Source organism: Ambystoma mexicanum, chromosome 12 (genome assembly GCF_040938575.1).
Source record: "Ambystoma mexicanum isolate Mex_15411 chromosome 12, UKY_AmexF1_1, whole genome shotgun sequence".
Lineage (NCBI taxonomy): Eukaryota > Metazoa > Chordata > Amphibia > Caudata > Ambystomatidae > Ambystoma > Ambystoma mexicanum.
The window spans coordinates 262,334,188-262,353,723 of NC_090936.1; the positions used below are offsets into that span (position 1 = coordinate 262,334,188).

The window sequence follows — 19,536 nt, forward strand, 5'->3', positions numbered from 1 at the left end:
ACCCCCCAGCAGTGCAGGGGCAGCCTCCACCAGGCCCCCATCCATGTCCCCTATCACCCCCACCCCCCAGCCACCAGGGGCACCCTCCACCAGGCCCCCATCCATGTCCCCTATCACCCCCACCCCCCAGCAGTGCAGGGGCACCCTCCACCAGGCCCCCACCCATGTCTCCCAACACCCCCACCCCCCAGCCACCAGGGGCACCCTCCACCAGGCCCCCACTCATGTCTCCCACCACCCCCACCCCCCAGGCAGTGCAGGGGCAGCCTCTACCAGGCCCCCAACCAATTTCCCTTATCACCCCCACCCCCCTGCCACCAGTGGCACCCTCCACCAGGCCCCCACTCATGTCCCCTATCACCCCCACCCCCCAGCAGTGCAGGGGCAGCAGGCAGTCAGGCAGCAGCAGGTGGGAGCGTGCTCGGGGCTCTGGGGGGCAGTAGTTCGGCCTTCCGGGCAGGAGCGTGGTATTCCGTGTGCGTACGCGTGGCCAGCTTGGTACGGAGTGATTTGGCACGTGAAAATCCTGCACGTCAGCGTGAAAACCGAGGAAAGGCCCTCAGCGCGTAAGCGCGTCTGTGACGTGACCCGCACGGGTGTTTCCCACACAGCACGTGATGACAGAGCACATGTGGAAAGACTGCACGTCAGAGTGTAATCGCGTGTGATTGGTGGAAATGGCCCTACACGCAGAAGTGACAAAGCGTGTGATTGGTGGAAATGGCCCTACACGCAGAAGTGACAAAGCGTGTGATTGGTGGAAATGGCCCTACACGCAGAAGTGACAAAGCATGTAATTGGTGTAAATGGCCCTAGCGCGTACACGCCGCGTAAGTGACGCTGGACGTGTGGGCCTGTATAAAAGGTACGTGTAGAACACGTTTTCCTTGTACGTGCTTTTCGTGGAGAGCGAGTGGGTGAATTCTGTACTTCTTGTCGTTTCACACGCGATTTACTTCACAGCGTTTCAAGTTCGTATTCCCTGTTACCTCTGACAGCTTTTTCTCTTTTTTCGCTTTTACTGGTTTACCTGGGCCTGTTCCCTCAAACAGTGTTCCCTTCTACTGTTGTCCTGTCTCCTCAGACAGCGTACAAATCTTCTTTTGGCGGGGGTGTTGCCAACCAAACGTGCTCCTTTTACACGCTCGTTTACCAGGCAGACGGTGAGTCACGCACGTATCTAACATCTGTGCCTGCCCCGTGTGTAGCCTACCCCTTCAGAGGTCATTCTAGGCTGCGTGTGACACGCATACGTTCATTCTTGTGTTACTGGGTGCCACAGCGTAGTGCAGGTTTTTCTTTCTGCACACGTGGTCTAGGAGGGGTTGCGTGCACTTCATCTCCCTTTTTTGGGGCTCCTGTGCGTAGCGTGACCCGTCATCTTTCCCCAGGGGTTACAATCAGCCTTGCAAGAGCACTAGGGTACAATTACCATCTGGTACCCAACCCCTTTGACCCCCAATTGCCCAGGACAATAGTTTACAGCCACTCCCATACGCACATTTACATCAGTGCCATGGCTGGGAGGCGAGGATTCCGTAAGGGTGGCAAAGGTGGAAGACCCACAAGTGGTGGCCGTGGTGGATCCGGTAGGGGACGTGGTCGTTACTTGCAGGGTGAGCCTGTCCCCCCATGTGTGGAGGACCAGTCAAGGGCACCCATAATCCCCCCTCCCCCCTCCCGTTGAGGCTGATGTGGCTGACACCATCCATGCTCAGCCCTTGTTGGACCAGCCCATTGTGGCACCAGATCTGGCTGACTCCATGGCTGACTTCCAGGTCAGCAGGCCTATGACATGTGCGCTGGTGCACGTTGATGTCACCATGCCACGTGCATCTGGGCCAGCAAGGTCATCTGCTGCACCAAGGAGGCAGGGCGGAGAGGCTGCAGGGGGAACTGCGGCTCCATCCACCCCAGCCCTCACACATCCAGCCAGGACAGTGTCGGTCCTAGTCCATGCTGCTGACATTCCCCCTGACACCATCACACTAGAGCCAATGCCTGCACCTACTCCCATGCTGAGTGTGCAATCCCACACTCCTGATACAGAGTCCACCAGGGCTCCTGCCCCTAGTGTCCAGAGCGGCGCAGGACACTCAGGATCACCACCACCTTCCAAGCGGAAGAGGAAGAGTGCTCATCCGGCACAGGCTGATGCCCCAGACACGGCTACACAGTCCGGCCCGTCCAGGAAGCCCAGCTTCACGGATGACGAACTGAATGCACTTGTCGAGTATGTGTCCGGACATGACAACGAGATGGTCATTGTTGCAGGATCCAAGACCACACCTGCACAACGCCAGGCACACTGGCAGACCGTTGCGGACATCGTAAGTGCCCTTGGAATCGTGAGGCGCACAGCCAATGATTGCTATAAGCGCTGGAATGACCTAAAGCGCAGGGCAAAGAGTAAGCTGGCCTCAAGTCATGCCGCAACTCTAGTGACTGGAGGTGGGTCTCCAGTAGTAGACATGCAACTCACTCCACATGAGTCAGTCGCTGGGACCTACGTCACAGAGGAACAGATCCAAGGCGTGGGAGATCTGGCTGATTACGAGGCATTGTCCGGTGAGTGCACATGCATGTGTGTGTCATCCATGTGCATGGTGTGTGTGTGAGGGCTTCTGTTTGTGTGCCAGGTGAGAGTGTGTGCGCCTGAGTCGTATGGGTCAGCCATGTGCTTCATGCAATACTTCCTGCGCAGCTGCATTTGGCCATAGCAGTATCCCTTCTGCCAACAGTAGACATCTAGCCCAACTGCACGCCAGTTGCCCTTGAAGTGTCACCTTGCCACAACATAGTTGCTAATTTTTCACTGTTCATTCAGTCAGATTGTTTGCATTCCCCCACTTTTACTAGGCATGTAGCTGTCCACTAGTCACATGTATGACATGGCTATGGTAAAGTGGAGTGACTTTGTTACCTGGATATCATTTGTACACACATGTCCCTGTGCAATTGGACCATTTCAGACTGGCAGCTCCAGGTGAAAAATCAGACCTGTTAGAATTAGAAAAGCGATTACATGCGGGAACTGGACTGAATGAATAGGTGCTGCCCTCCTCTCCATCTTCACTCAATAGCAATGGTACATGCCATCTGTGTGATGGCATGTGTGTTTCACCTTGCAATCACAGGCCAATGTGTGATGCCACTGCCAGGCAGCATGCAGAAAATGTGTTCATCTTCCATCTTGGTGTCATCAGTGTGTGCCATTTGCCTGCACTTCATACGCAGTGAGGGTGCATGCATGGGAGGGTTTTAGTCATGTGGGACATGTGTCAATCAAGTACTGGTTCTCTTGCTTCTCAGCCCTCATTGTGTGCCATGGTGCTAATGCCTGTTTCCATTTCTTTGTTTTCATGTCTTTGCAGGGGATGACGCACCTGATACTGCTGGGGTTGTGGAGATGGTGCAGACCCAGGAGGGGTCCGAGGGCCGACCAACCACCAGTGAGGGACGTGGTGTGGTGGTGGGGGAGAACCCACAAGTGCTGCAGGTCGTGCTCTCAAGGGGCGTCTCTGGCTGCACCTCCCCCGAGCTGTACTCAGGTGTTGATTCGGATGAGACCTACGTGCCGTCGCAGGTGAGTGTTCCAGGGAGGGATTCTGTTCTGTCTCACCCACCTGCACCAGGGTCAGAACCCTCCATGGGGATGTCAGTGTTGGCAGCTACGCCTTTGGTGGTTACGGATGCAGGGTCACACTCCGCGACATCTGATCCTGTTCCTGGGCCAGCAGATCAGAGGGGGAATGCAGTCCTGCAGCCTCAGGCAGTGCCGGCACAGCAAGGCGCAGTTCGCCTTGCCCCAGACAGTGTGGTGCCCGCCGACGTAGTGGCCGTACGCCACCTGGCAATACCGCATGGGAGCAATCCATTTACGGTATGGCAACCCAACAGGCTGCATCATCCGAGATGATGGCTCAGGCCATGGATAGGGTGGCCACTTCCATTGTCCCCCCAGAAAGGCTGATGGAGCGACTAGAGCAGGCAACCGACTCCATCTGCCAGTCACACAGGGAGGACATGTTGGGATCCGACAGGGACAGGCGGGCGGCACTGGCGACTCTGCAGGAGGCCATCTCCATTGAGTCCCAGGGCCACAGGGAAGCCCTGAGGCAGGAGCTCCTTCACCTCAGGACGACTCTTGTTGAGCTTGAGGCTTCAACACACCAAAGGATAGAACAGCAGCTGGAGCGTCTCACCCGTACGCTCTCAGCTGAGATGCAGGCAACGAGGGCGGAGGTCCGGGCATCCCGTGAGTTGTTGCATGGGGACCTCCGCACACTCATCCTCCAGAACCAGACCTACCACACCCGCATGCTTGCAGCCATGGAGGAGCAGACTAGGGCCTTGCGTGGGCTGCCTCCCATAGTGCAACCACCTCCGGATGCAGCTGCACAGGGTGACAATAGCGACAGCAGTGATACTCCCACAACAGGGTAGCCGTGTGGGCCATGAGCCCATGGAGGTGTTTTATTTTCCCAGGATCCACGCAGGTGGGTTCTGGTGTGCATCCTGTCCTCAGACCTCCTGGGTGGTCTCCCCAACCCCCCCGGGCCCATCAATGGCCATTTTTGATTGTTTCTTATTTTTATTTTTATTTATTTTATTCCCTATTTTTTTGGGACGATTTGTTGGCTTCCGTGGTTCCCGTGGGCATACGCTGCATTGTGGCTGGGCACATGCAGGCTTGTAATGTATTTGGTTCAGATGCTTGGGTTTCAGTCACACACATTCCCCTCCTGCTTCCCGTTTCCATGGGCTTGCAAAGGGTGTGCCCAAGTGACAGTGAATTACACAGTGACGTTGGACTCCCATGAGCTGTGTGGGCAGTCTGTAGTCAATACTGTGTATACATTCCTAGTGCATATTGCTGTTGTGTTGTACACTGCATGTTGCATTGATGTGTAACTCATCTTCTGTGTCTACCTCCCAATTTGCAGGTCCCTTCCTCATGTCTACACAAGGACCTCTAGTCTGGAGATGGGGTCCATGTTGGCAGCAGTGCACCTACAACTCTACATGGCGCCAACACTGCACAGTTGGTAGTGGTGGGAGTGCAGGCATTTCCAGGTGGTGAGACTACTAATATGTAACATTTGTGATGTCATGTTAATGGTAGTACGTGCTCAAGTATGTTGTTGGTCCGGCATTGCTGTGAGCATTTCAGGTGTTGCAGGTTTCTAATAGGGACACTGTCCATAGTGACACTAGTGTCATGTTGTGGGGATTACTTTGTTTACCTGCAAATAGCATGACATGGCACGGTGTGTCGTGTGGCGGTGCTGGGGTTGGGTTGGCTGACATGGCACTGTCCTCTTGTTGCATTTTGCAAGTGGGTATTCATTTTAGCTGCTTGAATGTGTAACTTCACAAAACTGCATTGGTGGTGTCTGTGTGGGTAGGGATGCACACATTGTGACACTTCCAGGTGAACAATCTCAGGCTGATATGGTATTCACGGTTCATTCTCTAGACATTCAGGATCAGTGTCAGGTTGAGTCATCATTGATTGTCAGATGGAATGTGCCAGGGCAGTGTGCACTCCACAGGGGTGTGATTTCTATGTGAAGTAATTAGCCACTAGCTGTGTACGGGTTGCCTCCCCCCGTGCCCTTTCCCCTCCCATGCGCAGTGGCTGTGCATGTGGTTGGGGATGTGGGGCCACCACCATGTCCACGGCCAGGCCCCGGCGTGTTGCAACGTTGTGCAGGACACATGCTGCCACTATGATCCTGCACACTACTGGGGGAGCGTATAACAGCTGCCCGCCAGAACGGTCAAGGGAGCGAAAGCGTGACTTTAGCACTCCGAATGTGCGCTCCACTATGCCCCGGGTCGTAATGTGGGCTGTGTTATATCTTACCTCGGGTGGCGTGGTGGGGTTCCGAATTGGCGTCATCATGTGGGGGCTGAGAGGGTAGGCACTGTCCCCTGTGGAGGTGGTGATTGGTATCATTGGTGGGTTTGTGACCTTGCTCAGTATCCAACATGCATGCATGTGCAGTGGCATACATACTCACCAAGCAGCCATGTATCGCCATGCCGCCCAGCTTCTAGGTCCCGGCTTAGGGTGGACATTCGGTAAATGAAGCTGTCGTGGGTGGACCCGGGATAGTTGGCATATACTGAGGTGATGATTCCCTTGGCATTACATGCTACCTGCACGTTGATGGAATGCCAGTGCTTGCGGTTCCTATAGATGTGCTCAGATGCCCTGGGGGGACGTAGAGCCACATGGGTGCAGTCGATGGCACCTAGCACTTTGGGGAATCGTGCCACACCGTAAAAATCCAGGGCGGCAGCATGCCTTTCTGCAGGTGTTCTGGGCAGGTATATGTGCCTGCGGACTGATGGGCGTGCAGTGATGATGTTCAAGACCTGGTGTAGGCAGCGTGACTGGGTGGCCTGTGACACCCCACCCACTATGGCACTTGTCCGCTGAAATGATCCAGTGGCTAAGAAGTGCAGTACATTGAGGACCTTCTCCAGGGGGCTGAGTGCTTGGGAGCACAGGGTGGGTGATGTGAGGTCATCCTCCCACTCACTCACCAGGTCCAGTATTATGTGTGGTGGAAACCTGTACCTCCCATACACCTGGTCATCCGGCATCCCGAAAAGGCTGGTTCTGGGTGTGAATATTCTGGCCCTGACTATCCTCCTCCTCCTCCTTTGGTAGCCCACTGCCACTGCTGCTAGGAACGGTATGTTCATCCTGGCGTCTGAGCTTGTTATTGTTAAAGTGCGCAAATTTATGCTTTGCGCGTGTTCTAGGCGAGCGTGTGACCCGCGCACCCCTGGAATCCAGTTCCCAGTCCAATAGCGTGTGGAAATTCCCACGCACCACGGGATACAGGTGCGCTGACGTACTTGCGTGTGTAAGTGCCTGCGCACCCATGAAATACACGTACATAGGCCAATCGCGTGTACGCGCACTTTTGTCCAATTACACGCGATGACACTCTGACGTGCAGTATTTCCACGTGTGCTCCGTCATCACGTGCTGAGTGGGGAACACCCGTGCGGGTCACGTCACAGACGCGCTTACGCGCTGAGGGACTCTGGTCCAATAGAATCGCGTATGCGTGCTGACGCGCTTACGCGCTAAGGGCCTTTCCTCGGATTTCACGCTGACGTGCAGGATTTTCACGTGCCAAATCACTCCGTATCAAGCTGGCCACGCGAAAACACACGGAAGACCACGCTCCTGCCCAGAAGGCCGAGTTACTGCCCCCCAGTGCCCCGAGCAGCCTCCCACGTGCCATCTGCTGCTGCCTGCCTGCCTGCCTGCCTGCTGCCACCGTGCCCTGCCATTTGGTGCCTGCACATCAGCCATCTGCAGGGGTCCAGTTGCTGTGTCCACCCCTGCTGGAACTGAAGACTCCCAACTGGGATAACATCGCTCCACAGCCCAGCCCCAGGACCCAGTTGCCCACCCACACCTGCCTCTGGGGTTGCCATGTCGGGCACTTCCACATCTGGCACCAGTGGCAACCCCAGGCCAGAGGGGCAGAGGGGCACCAGCTTCACTGCCACCGAAGTTGGTGTCCTGGTGGAGCATGTCCTGGGGCAGTATGATGCCCTCTTTGGATCGTCCCGCGCCAGCAAAGAAGGACGGGAGAGGATCTGGGCCGACTGTGTGGTTGCCATCAACGTGGAGGGGGTGGCAACCCGCAACGTCCTGAAGATCAAGAAGCGCTGGGAGGACTTGAGGTCCAGGACCCTTGTGAAGGCCCGGCGCCTCGTGGAGGGGGGCCGGGGCTGCATGAGTTCCATCCAGATGAGGGTCCTGGAACGCGTACGCCCAGCGCTCCACGCCCAGATCCTTGAGAGGGAGGCCCGTCTGGAGTTGAGCGGTAAGTGTCCAAGCATTACTGTGTGAGACAGGGCATGTTGCTGTGTGCTGGTTCTATGATACTTGCCTGTATGTGTGCCATAGGCCATGTATGCATGTATGTGTGCAGGGACATCATGGTAATGCATGTGCGACCAGTGATGTGTGACCCACATGGTTGTTGCATGTGTTCAAATGCCGCATGGGGAGCCCTATGCAGATTTTGAACATGAGAGCATGCCAGTCTCTGTACCTGGACATGGGTGGGGGTGAGGGATGGGTGCTGATGCCAGGTACATATATGGTAGCCATGTCTGTGTGCCTGACCTGCGTGTCTGTGACTTGTGCATGCCATGGATGCATGACACATGTTTGTGACAATGCACAGAATCAGTGAAGCAGCCAAATTACCCTTGTATCCGCTGTGTTTGGTGTGTTTGGGGCCAGATGGATGTGACTGAGGTGAAGTGTGTGCATGTGATAGGCATGAGCCATGATGCATGTGAGTTACATATCATTGAATGTTTCAAGAGTCCATTGGACCTGCATGGAAATGTCCATGGCATGCACCATGCCTGTTACTGTGTGTGTTTTGCCTGGACTGACCCATGTGTTGTGGAGGGACATGATGGAAGTGTACTTTGACAGTGGTGCTCATCTGCTATTGCTTCCTGTCTAGGGGACCATTGTACAGTGCCCTGATGCTTGTGTTCTTTGTCTCCCTCTACGCAGCGGCTAGTGAAGAAGAGGGCGGAGACGGCGCTGTGGAGCAAGGCGGCGGGGATGCCCCCACGGCTGCAGCGGAAGGGGTGGGTGAGCCCCCACAGGGGCCTGCTACGGTGGGAGACGGTGAGGAGCCATCCAGGTTGGTGGTTTGCACAGAGGAGGAGGAGGCCGCCACTGGGGCACACATGGGGCCTGGTGGGGGCATCCCTGCTGGTGCAAGTGGTGCAGTCCAGGGCCAGGGGCAGGAGGCAGCACAGGTCACCGTGGAGGGGCCTGTGCATGTCGCTGTCCCTGACCCTGTGAGTGCACCACCATGCACCAGCAGGGATGCCCCGTCCCAGGCCCGTCCGCAGGTAGAGGGGATGTCCATGTCACCTGACTCCCCTCCACCTGCGGACGTGGGAACCCCTGGCCGTGTGGAGAAGGTCCTGATTGGGGTCGCGATGCGCACGGCTGTGATTCGTGATGCCGTGCGTGCTTCCCAGGAGGAGCACGCACGTCATCACGAAGTGCACCGTGCCGACGTGGCCCAATTGGGATCGCCCATGTTCGGGGGTTTCCTGCATGTGTTGGCCAATCTGGCGGCCCTCTCCTCCTCTGTGCAGGCTATACACCAGTCGTTCTCCTTGCCGTCTTCCGGCCCAGATGCCACCAGGGCCCCCTGTGGACCTGCCCCAACCAATGCAGCCAGCTCGGTGGGGATCCCATCCCTGCCACAGTTGGGAGTCGGAGGTCCAGCAGGGGTGGACAACACAGCAACTGCACCCCAGCAGATGGAAGATGTGACAGCATCATCGGGCAGGGCACGTGCACGACGGCGTCGGTGGTTTCCATCAGCCTGGATGCCGTCGTGCTGGCAGAGGCAGTGGCGTCGGAGGCAGCAGCAGGCTCGACGTGGGAGGCATCATGGCTCGGGGCCATCAAGATCAGAGGGGCAGGCATCGGCCGGAGGGCAGGGCAACACTGGGATGGTGGTGTCTTCCGTGTGGGAGCAGTTGGTCCAGCGGATAGGTGCGAGCAGCAGCGAGCGGAAGAGGTGCGGCTCACCATGGTCAGGGCGGAGTTCTCCATGCGTCGGGCGTTGAGGCGGGCTGAGTGCCTCGAGGAAGCTCGCAGGGAGTTTGAGCTGGACATGGGGTTATCCCTGCGAGACCTCGGGGCCAGGACAGAGTCCCGCCTCCAGGACATCGACATGGAGTTCGATGATGCCCTGGCCAGCAACATCACCGAGTGAGCCGCAGGACTTGCCCGCTGCCTTTGTATATAGTTATTTAGTTAGTTAGTGTTAGGTTTCCTTTCTTTATTTTTATTTTTTTGGACCGCTCGGACAATGGCCACTTTTTTGTATATATTTTTTTCATTAGGTAGTAGTAGGTTTCATTTATGGTGTTGGGCTCATGGACCCTGGAATATTCGTGTATATAGTTTGCTTTTTGAAGAAACATTTTTTTTATTAATTATTGTGTTCACCATGAGGAAATGGTTTTTCATTATTTTCCTTCCACATGATATTGCTTTGGACGACATTTGTTTTTGGATTACTTTGTTTTTTTTATTTTTACATTTGTTCTCGGACATGGACCATTTATTTAGTTATCCCCATTGTTGTATGTTTGATTTGTTTACTTATTTTTCATCTTTAATACATGTTTTTTTAACTTTCACTTGTGGTATTTTCTCATTGGTTTCATACATGTCATGATATGGGTTTTGACATTCACTTGCACCCATTGTGTATGTGTGTGTGATGGACATGTGTTCATTTACAGACTTGCCATTGGGGTTGTATCATGTAATTGCATTCACTATGTGGGTGGATGCAATCCTTGCCTGGGTGTTTGTGCTGGGCATGCTGCCCATTACTGCCATGATTGAGTATCGTCAGGACCTGGGGGCAGGGGGACATGGGTGGGGGCCTGGTGGAGGGTGCCCCTGGTGGCTGGGGGGTGGGGGTGGTGGGTGACATGGGTGGGGGCCTAGTGGAGGCTGCCCCTGCACTGCTGGGGGGTGGGGGTGGTGGGAGACATGAGTGGGGGCCTGGTGGAGGGTGCCCCTGGTGGCGGGGGGTGGGGGTGATAGGGGACATGAGTGGGGGCCTGGTGGAGGATGCCCCTGCACTGCTGGGGGGTGGGGGTGGTGGGTGACATGGGTGGGGGCCTGCTGGCAGGTGCCCCACAGTGCTGGGGGGTGGGGGTGGTGGGTGACATGGGTGGGGGCCTGGTGGAGGCTGCCCCTGGATGGTGGGGGGTGGGGGTGGTGGGAGACATGAGTGGGGGCCTGGTGGAGGGTGCCCCTGGTGACTGGGGGGGTGGGGGTGGTGGGAGACATGAGTGGGGGCCTGGTGGAGGGTGCCCCTGGTGGTGGGGGGGTGGGGGTGATAGGGGACATGAGTGGGGGCCTGGTGGAGGCTGCCCCTGCACTGCTGGGGGGTGGGGATGGTGGGAGACATAAGTGGGGGCCTGGTGGAGGGTGCCCCTGGTGGCGGGGGGGTGGGGGTGATAGGGGACATGAGTGGGGGCCTGGTGGAGGCTGCCCCGGATGGTGGGGGGTGGGGGTGGTGGGAGACATGAGTGGGGGCCTGGTGGAGGCTGCCCCTGCACTGCTGGGGGGTGGGGGTGGTGGGTGACATGGGTGGGGGCCTGCTGGCAGGTGCCCCACAGTGCTGGGGGGTGGGGGTGGTGGGTGACATGGGTGGGGGCCTGGTGGTGGGTGCCCCACAGTGCTGGGGGGGTGGCGGTGGTTGGAGACATGGGTGGGGGCCTGGTGGAGGCTGCCCCTGGTGGCTGGGGGGTGGGGGTGGTGGGAGACATGGGTGGGGGCCTGGTGGAGGCTGTCCCTGCACTGCTGGGGGGTGGGGGTGGTGGGTGACATGGGTGGGGGCCTGCTGGCAGGTGCCCCACAGTGCTGGGGGGTGGGGGTGGTGGGTGACATGGGTGGGGGCCTGGTGGAGGCTGCCCCTGTACTGCTGGGGGGTGGGGGTGCTGGGAGACATGGGTGGGGGCCTGGTGGTGGGTGCCCCACAGTGCTGGGGGGGTGGCGGTGGTTGAAGACATGGGTGGGGGCCTGGTGGAGGCTGCCCCTGGTGGCTGGGGGGTGGGGGTGGTGGGAGACATGGGTGGGGGCCTGGTGGAGGCTGCCCCTGGTGGCTGGGGGGTGGGGGTGGTGGGAGACATGAGTGGGGGCCTGGTGGAGGCTGCCCCTGGATGGTGGGGGGTGGGGGTGGTGGGAGACATGAGTGGGGGCCTGGTGGAGGCTGCCCCTGCACTGCTGGGGGGTGGGGGTGGTGGGTGACATGGGTGGGGGCCTGCTGGCAGGTGCCCCACAGTGCTGGGGGGTGGGGGTGGTGGGTGACATGGGTGGGGGCCTGGTGGAGGGTGCCCCTGGTGGCTGGGGGGTGGGGGTGGTGGGTGACATGTGTGGGGGCCTGGTGGAGGCTGCGCCTGCACTGCTGGGGGGTGGGGGTGGTGGGAGACATGAGTGGGGGCCTGGTGGAGGCTGCCCCTGGATGGTGGGGGGTGGGGGTGGTGGTAGACATGAGTGGGGGCCTGGTGGAGGCTGCCCCTGCACTGCTGGGGGGTGGGGGTGGTGGGAGACATGAGTGGGGGCCTGATGGAGGGTACCCCTGGTGGCGGGGGGGTGGGGGTGATAGGGGACATGAGTGGGGGCCTGGTGGAGGCTGCCCCTGGATGGTGGGGGGTGGGGGTGGTGGGAGACATGAGTGGGGGCCTGGTGGAGGCTGCCCCTGCACTGCTGGGGGGTGGGGGTGGTGGTTGACATGGGTGGGGACCTGCTGGCAGGTGCCCCACAGTGCTGGGGGGTGGGGGTGGTGGGTGACATGGGTGGGGGCCTGGTGGAGGCTGCCCCTGCACTGCTGGGGGGTGGGGGTGCTGGGAGACATGGGTGGGGGCCTGGTGGTGGGTGCCCCACAGTGCTGGGGGGGTGGCGGTGGTTGGAGACATGGGTGGGGGCCTGGTGGAGGCTGCCCCTGGTGGCTGGGGGGTGGGGGTGGTGGGAGACATGGGTGGGGGCCTGGTGGAGGCTGCCCCTGGTGGCTGGGGGGTGGGGGTGGTGGGAGACATGGGTGGGGGCCTGGTGGAGGCTGTCCCTGCACTGCTGGGGGGTGGGGGTGGTGGGTGACATGGGTGGGGGCCTGCTGGCAGGTGCCCCACAGTGCTGGGGGGTGGGGGTGGTGGGTGACATGGGTGGGGGCCTGGTGGAGGCTGCCCCTGCACTGCTGGGGGGTGGGGGTGCTGGGAGACATGGGTGGGGGCCTGGTGGTGGGTGCCCCACAGTGCTGGGGGGGTGGCGGTGGTTGAAGACATGGGTGGGGGCCTGGTGGAGGCTGCCCCTGGTGGCTGGGGGGTGGGGGTGGTGGGAGACATGGGTGGGGGCCTGGTGGAGGCTGCCCCTGGTGGCTGGGGGGTGGGGGTGGTGGGAGACATGAGTGGGGGCCTGGTGGAGGCTGCCCCTGGATGGTGGGGGGTGGGGGTGGTGGGAGACATGAGTGGGGGCCTGGTGGAGGCTGCCCCTGCACTGCTGGGGGGTGGGGGTGGTGGGTGACATGGGTGGGGGCCTGCTGGCAGGTGCCCCACAGTGCTGGGGGGTGGGGGTGGTGGGTGACATGGGTGGGGGCCTGGTGGAGGGTGCCCCTGGTGGCTGGGGGGTGGGGGTGGTGGGTGACATGTGTGGGGGCCTGGTGGAGGCTGCGCCTGCACTGCTGGGGGGTGGGGGTGGTGGGAGACATGAGTGGGGGCCTGGTGGAGGCTGCCCCTGGATGGTGGGGGGTGGGGGTGGTGGTAGACATGAGTGGGGGCCTGGTGGAGGCTGCCCCTGCACTGCTGGGGGGTGGGGGTGGTGGGAGACATGAGTGGGGGCCTGATGGAGGGTACCCCTGGTGGCGGGGGGGTGGGGGTGATAGGGGACATGAGTGGGGGCCTGGTGGAGGCTGCCCCTGGATGGTGGGGGGTGGGGGTGGTGGGAGACATGAGTGGGGGCCTGGTGGAGGCTGCCCCTGCACTGCTGGGGGGTGGGGGTGGTGGTTGACATGGGTGGGGACCTGCTGGCAGGTGCCCCACAGTGCTGGGGGGTGGGGGTGGTGGGTGACATGGGTGGGGGCCTGGTGGAGGCTGCCCCTGCACTGCTGGGGGGTGGGGGTGCTGGGAGACATGGGTGGGGGCCTGGTGGTGGGTGCCCCACAGTGCTGGGGGGGTGGCGGTGGTTGGAGACATGGGTGGGGGCCTGGTGGAGGCTGCCCCTGGTGGCTGGGGGGTGGGGGTGGTGGGAGACATGGGTGGGGGCCTGGTGGAGGCTGCCCCTGGTGGCTGGGGGGTGGGGGTGGTGGGAGACATGAGTGGGGGCCTGGTGGAGGCTGCCCCTGGATGGTGGGGGGTGGGGGTGGTGGGAGACATGAGTGGGGGCCTGGTGGAGGCTGCCCCTGCACTGCTGGGGGGTGGGGGTGGTGGTAGACATGAGTGGGGGCCTGGTGGAGGCTGCCCCTGCACTGCTGGGGGGTGGGGGTGGTGGGTGACATGGGTGGGGGCCTGCTGGCAGGTGCCCCACAGTGCTGGGGGGTGGGGGTGGTGGGTGACATGGGTGGGGGCCTGGTGGAGGGTGCCCCTGGTGGCTGGGGGGTGGGGGTGGTGGGTGACATGGGTGGGGGCCTGGTGGAGGCTGCCCCTGCACTGCTGGGGGGTGGGGTGGTGGGAGACATGAGTGGGGGCCTGGTGGAGGCTGCCCCTGGATGGTGGGGGGTGGGGGTGGTGGGAGACATGAGTGGGGGCCTGGTGGAGGCTGCCCCTGCACTGCTGGGGGGTGGGGGTGGTGGTAGACATGAGTGGGGGCCTGGTGGAGGCTGCCCCTGCACTGCTGGGGGGTGGGGGTGGTGGGTGACATGGGTGGGGGCCTGCTGGCAGGTGCCCCACAGTGCTGGGGGGTGGGGGTGGAGGGTGACATGGGTGGGGGCCTGGTGGAGGGTGCCCCTGGTGGCTGGGGGGTGGGGGTGGTGGGTGACATGGGTGGGGGCCTGGTGGAGGCTGCCCCTGCACTGCTGGGGGGTGGGGGTGGTGGGAGACATGAGTGGGGGCCTGGTGGAGGCTGCCCCTGGATGGTGGGGGGTGGGGGTGGTGGGAGACATGAGTGGGGGCCTGGTGGAGGCTGCTCCTGCACTGCTGGGGGGTGGGGGTGGTGGTAGACATGAGTGGGGGCCTGGTGGAGGCTGCCCCTGCACTGCTGGGGGGTGTGGGTGGTGGGAGACATGGGTGGGGGACTGGTGGAGGCTGCCCCTGCACTGCTGGGGGGTGGGGGTGGTGGGAGACATGAGTGGGGGCCTGGTGGAGGGTGCCCATGGTGGCAGGGGGGTGGGGGTGGTGGGAGACATGAGTGGGGGCCTGGTGGAGGGTGCCCCTGGTGGCGGGGGGGTGGGGGTGATAGGGGACATGAGTGGGGGCCTGGTGGAGGCTGCCCCTGCACTGCTGGGGGGTGGGGGTGGTGGGAGACATGAGTGGGGGCCTGGTGGAGGGTGCCCCTGGATGGTGGGGGGTGGGGGTGGTGGGAGACATGAGCAGGTGTGCAGGGTAGTCCCCTGTTTTGTGGGCTGCCTGCAGGGGCCGTCGAGGGTGTAAAGGGAACACCTGTGAGGACCCACCCAGCCTAATCGCGTGTGTAACTTCCCACGCACCCCTGTAATACACGTACCAAGCCAAATCGCGTGTGATAATTCCCGCGCACCCCTGAAATACACGCGCCCAGGCTATTCGCGTGTGGAACTTCCCGCGCACCCCTGAAATACACGCGCCCAGGCTATTCGCATGTGGAACTTCCCGCGCACCCCTGAAATACACGCGCCCAGGCTATTCGCGTGTGGAACTTCCCGCGCACCCCTGAAATACACGCGCCCAGGCTATTCGCGTGTGGAACTTCCCACGCACCCCTGAAATACACGCGCCCAGGCTATTCGCGTGTGGAACTTCCCGCGCACCCCTGAAATACACGCGCCCAGGCTATTCGCGTGTGGAACTTCCTGCGCACCCCTGAAATACACGTACCCTGCTGTAATCGCGTGTGGGACTTCCCGCGCACCCCTGAAATACACGTACCCTTATGGAATCGCGTGTGGAACTTCCCGCGCACCCCTGAAATACACCTACCCTGATGGAATCACGTGTGGAACTTCCCGCGCACCCCTGAAATACACGTACCCTGCTGTAATCGCGTGTGGGACTTCCCGCGCACCCCTGAAATACACGTACCCTGCTGGAATCGCGTGTGGAACTTCCCGCGCACCCCTGAAATACACCTACCCTGATGGAATCGCGTGTGGAACTTCCCGCGCACCCCTGAAATCCACGTACCCGGCCAAATCGCATGTGAGACTTCCCGCGCACCCCGGTATACACGCACATGTATTTTTTGTCAGCGTGTCCGTGTTTGTGGGTACCCCTTTGCACGTCATTTGTCCTGGAGGGCCACAGTATAGGACATTCATCATGGCAGTATATGGGTGCTATTTGTTGGCGCACCTTTTGGCGCACATTTCTTACAGCCGCAGAGACGCTACCGCCTGCTTTCTTGTGGCGGTCGTGTTTGTGCCTGTGCGCTGGTTTGAGCGTGCGCTTTTTTGCCCTATTTTATTCCATGAATACGTGTTGTAGGCGAGCGTGTGGGCGTTCCGCGCACTTGTGCCCTGTACTTCCCCCGTGACGCCCACGTTTTTGCAAGTTGTTCCCCATTCCGAGTGTTACGCCCGTGTTCCGCCTACTTTTGTTGCGTGCGCCGCGCTATGTGCGAATTTCGCTGTGGCCTGTGCGATTTTCGCTGTGACCTGGCGCACGCTGTTAGATGGCCTGTGCGCCAACGTGCGCGGCGCACTTTTTATCGCACATCCGCTGGTTTTCTCGCGCACGGACTTCCATGAATCGACGTGCGCTGCTTTTCGTGCGATTTTCGCACTTGCACTGCGATTTTCGCTATTCCACTGCGATTCGCACGTTTTTGCCCACTTGCGCCGCGCTAATTATTCCATGAATCGGCCTGTTTGTATGTGACAGTATCACTCTAGCAGCCAAAGTGCAAACACATCATATCATCAACAGGTGACTGCATACACACACCATACACTCCTGAACTCACTTACTCGTGAAACTACAAATCCACTTCAGATTTTACCACCTGTGGTAAAATGAATTACCCCTCTGATAAAATAAGACTAGTCTCTGTGCAAATGAATGCAGTCACAGAAAGAAAACCCAAGTCCATGTGTTTTGATTTTGCACTTTTATATACTAATGGTGTTCAGAATTATTCAAATAAAATACACCTTGCGGTATAAGCCATGTGCACAACAAAAATAAAATCTTATATTTTACATTACAAAGTTCACACCCATCAAAAGGCTTCCCAGAGTATTATCTTACCCAATGTCCTTGTACATGGAGAACTGGCAAGAACTGCAGTTTGAGAGAGAGACAATCACAGCAGCAAAGCAACCATTGATTTAATGAACTTTTAAGAGATATTGTTTTTGAACATGAATACCCATTATACATGAAAACAGTATGCTAATCTTGTCTGGCTACTTGCCATGCATTCATGTGGCAAATCCTCACTTATGAACCATATTTACCTAGAAATTGGTGAGATTCGTGACTCAGCTGACTGTGGAAAACCTTCTCACTTGGTTCACCACTGTTAAGGAATGTCACGACCCCAGCAACTACAAGCACTGCCTCAGCCTAGCTCTCGGGAAGCCCTCTAAGGACACAACCTGGATTTCAGTGGATATCTGTCTCCCAAGTGACTCCTGCGCGTCTCCCAAGACATTTGTGAACTTCTACCCTGCACACCCTCTCCCAGCTCCTAATAAAACCTTCCACTGCCACTCAAAACAAATCCTTCCCCATTGACTAGATTATGTCATCCCAGTATTTTTCCTTTTGAGAATGCCAATTCTGCTAACTTACAAATGTAACATTTCCTTCCTGTAAACACAATGATGTCTTTGCAGCGCACATTTCATCTTCCTCAGCTGATGCTATTCTGCACCCTTAAAAATCTCATTGAATGAAGGCACATGCATTTCAAATTTGATTTGGATTCAGATGATGTGCACATAATTTGCACTCAATGTTAAAGGACATGGGATTCAGTTTGTTAATTGGGATTGTATTAAGTTAGTATGTTAATATATATTAGTTATTAAGTTTGGTGCAAATTCAGTCAAATGAAATTCCATGGTGAAGTGAACAATTTTAAACATGTGCTTTTGCATTACTACAATCTGTGCAACTTCCATTATGCGCTCGAGCTGCATTTGCCACTTATGATATTTATATTTCTATGTTTCTGTGCAAAGCCCACACTAACACTGCATGTGCATGAACCCCTGTAAATCACAACCCCCATCTCCAACAGGCCTTTGTTAACAGCGAAAAACAGGCACTGTTTATCATCTGTCTCCTGTTTTGTACGGCAACAGCTTTGTAGGTCAGCCAAGACGTGTCAACATAGCCCAAAATGTCATGGGGTGAGGGAAGAGGACTGAAGCCCAGTCACATCAGTGGTGTTGTGCCACTGCTTGAGTTTAATGCCATGATTACTTATTGGTAATCTTCATTACTCTTAGCCCCATTCTTCCGCCTCCCAGTACTTGTGTATGAGGCATTTTGCTTCATACACAAGTAGTGGCATGAGGTAAAGGGTTATGGAGGTAATGCATGGCTTACTTCCCTGTAATCTTCATTACTCCTAGCCCCACTCTTTCTCGTCTTAATGCTTAATTATGAGGCAAGGTGCCTCATACGTCAGCACTGGAACAAGGAAGAGGGATGTGAGGTAATTCTGGGCCGATGTGCTGATTTAGGGGGTTGGTGAGGGGGATGGAGGGAGAGGGGATGTGTGGGGGGGTGGGGATTGTGCAACAAATCATAATGGTAATACATCTCTCGAGGAAATGACCCAGGCCCTAACTATAACAAAACAAGGGTATTACACCAAAGGGAATAAAGCAAACACGGTTCTGTTCAGGAAACTGGCAAAGACAAAACAACAAAACAGAATAATGGGGATTAGGAATTTCCATGCAGTAAGCAGAGAACACCAAGCTTCAGCTGGTGGTGGACCAATATGAGAAACCAAAGGGTGTCTTACAGACTAGTCCCTTGGGATCTGCCATCCAGGTGGCCAGGACATGGCCATCCCTTTTGGATTCAGTTCCTGGCGTTGGACCAGTGTGGGAGCATCACCTGTATGCAGGGGTCCCTGGGGAGTGGTAGTGGGACAGCCGATGGAGAGACAAGGTATCCCCTTCCCGATTATCCCTTCAACCCTTCTTATTCCATGTGTTATTTAACTTTACCCCCCACCCCACTTTCCTACATGAACACGACTATAGGGACTGAGCACTCTGGGAGAAGACAGACTCACACCCAGCCCTTCCATGGAGCATGTCCCAACATCAGAGTCAGCCATTCCTGTTACCTTTCCCCACATGGAAAAAAGGTGGAGCATGAGAGCACACTATACGGAGCAGGGCAGCGGGCAAGGCGAGGAATGAAGCGAAGCCTGAGAAGGAGAAAACCATTCGAGGCTGCAGCTGAATCGAGGAAGCCAGACAAAAAGTCACAGGGAGAAACCAAGGATGGAAGTACCCTTGACCTGTTTGACAAACAAGCGCAGGGTTGTTGTAAACTCAAACTGAATGTGTGGCGAAGAAGAAAGGCCTTCAAATTCTGTAAGGTGCCTCAGAGATTCTAGGGGCCCTCCTCCCTGGCTGGACGAGCCGGGGGAGAAGTGCAGCGACAGTGGGATCGCCCTTGACTCCAAGATCAAAGCTGCAAGCTGAACCTTGCATACAGCCAGTGAGTTGAAGCTAACTGGGTGAACCGGGCTGCATATGAGCGAAGGTTGCGGGTGGCAACAAAGTGTCACATAAGGCATTTGATGAAAGATGTGAGTAAAAGGAGAAAGCCTTTAAGAAA

General features: G+C 57.9%; 1 protein-coding gene across 2 annotated transcripts in view; it reads right to left on the reverse strand.

Annotated features, from left to right (window-relative positions):
- Positions 1 to 19,536, reverse strand: part of PLCZ1 (phospholipase C zeta 1) — a 1,796,998-nt gene that overhangs the window by 1,401,454 nt on the left and 376,008 nt on the right. The window lies entirely within an intron of this gene.